This window comes from Bubalus kerabau, chromosome 11 (genome assembly GCF_029407905.1).
Source record: "Bubalus kerabau isolate K-KA32 ecotype Philippines breed swamp buffalo chromosome 11, PCC_UOA_SB_1v2, whole genome shotgun sequence".
NCBI lineage: Eukaryota > Metazoa > Chordata > Mammalia > Artiodactyla > Bovidae > Bubalus > Bubalus kerabau.
Window position 1 is genome coordinate 60,517,687 of NC_073634.1, and position 3,394 is coordinate 60,521,080.

Consider the following 3,394-nt stretch of genomic DNA (forward strand, 5'->3'; position numbering starts at 1 on the left):
ATATCCAGGACTGATTTCCTTTAGGATGGACTGGTTGGATCTCCTTGCAGTCCAAGGGACTCTCAGGAGTCTTCTCCAACACTGCAGTTCAAAAGCATCAATTCTTCGGCACTCAGCTTTCTTTATAGTCCAACTCTCACATCCATACATGACCACCGGAAAAACCGTAGCCTTGACTAGACGGACCTTTGTTGACAAAGTAATGTCTCTGCTTTTTAATATGCTGTCTAGGTTGGTCATAACTTTCCTTCCAAGGAGTAAGTGTCTTTTAACTTAATGGCTGCAATCACCATCTGCAGTGATTTCAGAGCCCAGAAAAATAAAGTCAGCGACTGTTTCCACTGTTTCCCCATCAATTTGACATGAAGTGATGGGACCAGATGCCATGATCTTCGTTTTCTGAATGTTGAGCTTTAAGCCAACTTTTTTACTCTCTTCTTTCAATTTCATCAAGAGGCTTTTTAGTTCTTCTTAACTTGCTGCCATGAGGGTGATGTCATCTGCATATCTGAGGTTACTGATATTTCTCCTGGCAATCTTGATTCCAGCTTGTGTTTCTTCCAGCCCAGCGTTTTTCATGGTGTACTCTGCATATAAGTTAAATAAGCAGGGTAACAATATACAACCCTGATGTACTCCTTTTCCTATTTGGAACCAGTCTGTTGTTCCATGTCCAGTTCTAACTGTTGCTTCCTGACCTGCATATAGGTTTCTCAAGAGGCAGGTTAGGTCATCTGGTATTACCATCTCTTTCAGAATTTTCCAGAGTTTATTGTGATACAGTCAAAGGCTTTGGCATAGTCAATAAAGCAGAAATATGTATTTTTCTGGAACTCTCTTGCTTTTTTGAAATGATGTTCATATCATCTCTAATGTTATTATCATTAATTATGGTCTTCTTTATTTTTTTACTTGTACTATACAATAGCCTCTAAGCCAGTAGAGAGATACTGCCAGTCTCTCCCAGCTAATATTGCATTTGTATGATATTTTATAACTTTTAAAATGTCTTCATATGTATTATTTAATTTTTGTGGCAATTCTATTCATACAATGTACAGTTAAGGTCACCGTGCAAAAGTTAAACAGTTACTTTCTCACAGCTAGTAACTTATTTGTTATCAAATCGTGCTTTACCCATCTTCTTTTTCAAGAGGACTTTAGCTTTTATCTTTTTAACTGAAATATGATTGATTTACAATATATTAGTTCAGATATATAACAGTGATTTTATTTTTTTAATTTTATTTTATTTTTAAACTTTACAAAATTGTATTAGTTTTGCCAAATATCAAAATGAATCTGCCACAGATATGCTTCATTTAAAGTTACTACAAAAGAATGGCCATATTTCCCAGTGCTGTTTAATATATCCCTGTTGCTTACATATTTTGCACATAAAACTTTGTATTACCTAATCTCATAACCCTATCTTGACCTCCCTCCTATCCTTTCCCCAATGACAACAACTAGTTTGCTGTTTCTATCTGGGAGTCTGTTAGTGTTATTGACATTTGTTTGTTTTACTTTTTATAGTTTTCAAATAAATAGTAACAAAAAGTAAGTCTTTCTCTGACTTATTTCACTAAAAAAAAAAAAATGCTCTCTAGGACCATTCACATGGTTGCAAAAACAACAATTTTTTTTTTCATTTTTTTAAATGACTGAGTAATATCCTTTTGAACATTTATACCAGATCTTCTTTATACTTTCATCTTTTGATAGACACTTAGGTTGCTTACATATCTTAGCTATTTGAAATAATTAGCTATGAACATTGGAAACCATGTATTTTTTTCAAAATTGTGTTTTTTGTTTTTCTAGTATTCATACTCAGAAGTGGAACTGCTGGATCATATGCTAGTTTATTTGTAATTTTTTGAAGAAGCTCCATGTATTTTCCATAGCAAATGCACCAATTTACATTCTGAACAGCTGTACAAGTGTTCCCTTTGCTCCACCACCTTGCCAAAGTTTCTTATTTGTGTTCTTTTTGATGAAAGACATTCTAATAGCTGTGAAGTGGTGTCTCAATGTGTTTTGTTGCTGTTGTTTTAGAAAGATTTAGAGATTGTTTTATTTTCTCAACAGAAAGCAGATGGGGCTCCAACTTAGCACCTTGTGGGTTCCTTGCCTCCCTCTGTGCCCTCAATGAGGTTTTGATTTGCATTTTTTATGATTAGCAATATTTAGCACTTTTTCATGTGCCTGTAAGTCATCTTCATGTCTTCTTTTGGAAAAATGCCTCTTGGGTCTTCTGTTTATTTTTTAATCAGGTTTTTTTTTTTTTTTTTTAATCAGGTTGCATGAACTGCTTTTATATTTTGAATATTATTGTATATTTTGGATGGCAATATCATTTGGAAATGCTTTTACCATTCAGTAGGTTGTCTTTTCATTTTTGTGATGGTCTTATTTCTTGTTCAAAAGATTTTAAGTTCAATTTGTTAAACTTCAATTTGTTTATTTTATTTCTTTTGCCTTAGGAGACAGATCTACAGAATCAGTGCAATGATTTATGTCAAAGAGTGTTCTGCTTATGATATCTTCCACGAATTTTATGGTTTTAGGTCTTACATTGAGATCTTTATTCCATTTTGAGGGCATTTTTGTACATGGTATAAGGAAAGGTTCTGGTTCCATTGTTTTACAAGGATCTATTCAGTTTTCCCAGTACCACTATTGACAAGGATATCTTTTATCCATTTTATACTCTTGTCTCCTTTGTCATACGTTAATTACCCATAGTGTATCGGTTTGTTTTTTGGTTCTCTATTCTATTACACTGATCTATGTGACTGTGCTTTTTGTCAGTGCCATGCTGTTGTGATTACTGCAGCTTCGTAATATAGTCTAAAGTCAGAGAGCATGATGCTTAAGAAGGCTTTCTTCCCTATGTCTCTATGCCCCTGTTCCATATGTCCATGACATAAAAATTTAATAGAAATTTGAATATTATTTTTAAAGTATTTTTAAGATATTTTGTTTTCCTAAGAACACATTATGATTCAGAAGAGATATAAAAAGGATCTGAATTAGGACTGTAGCATCAGGGATCAAATAAATAAGGGAGCTGGAAAAGACAAGTAAGAAATACAATTTTAAAAATGTGACACATGAATATACAAGAGAATCAAACAGGTCAAATGAGAAAATGATTCTTCACAGTTTGAATCTAGGTAGGGGCTTTCCAACACACAAATGCTTCTAACAGAAATAGACAATTAGATATGTTAGCACATTTTAATCAAAAGAAACTGAATAGCTAAAATAAGGTAATATGAAAAAAAAATTATAAATGACATAAAACTTTTGTAGGATAAATGATAGAAGGCAAGAATAGATAAAAATGGAGCATTACACTAGTACTATGACTATGCAATGTGGAAAGTGA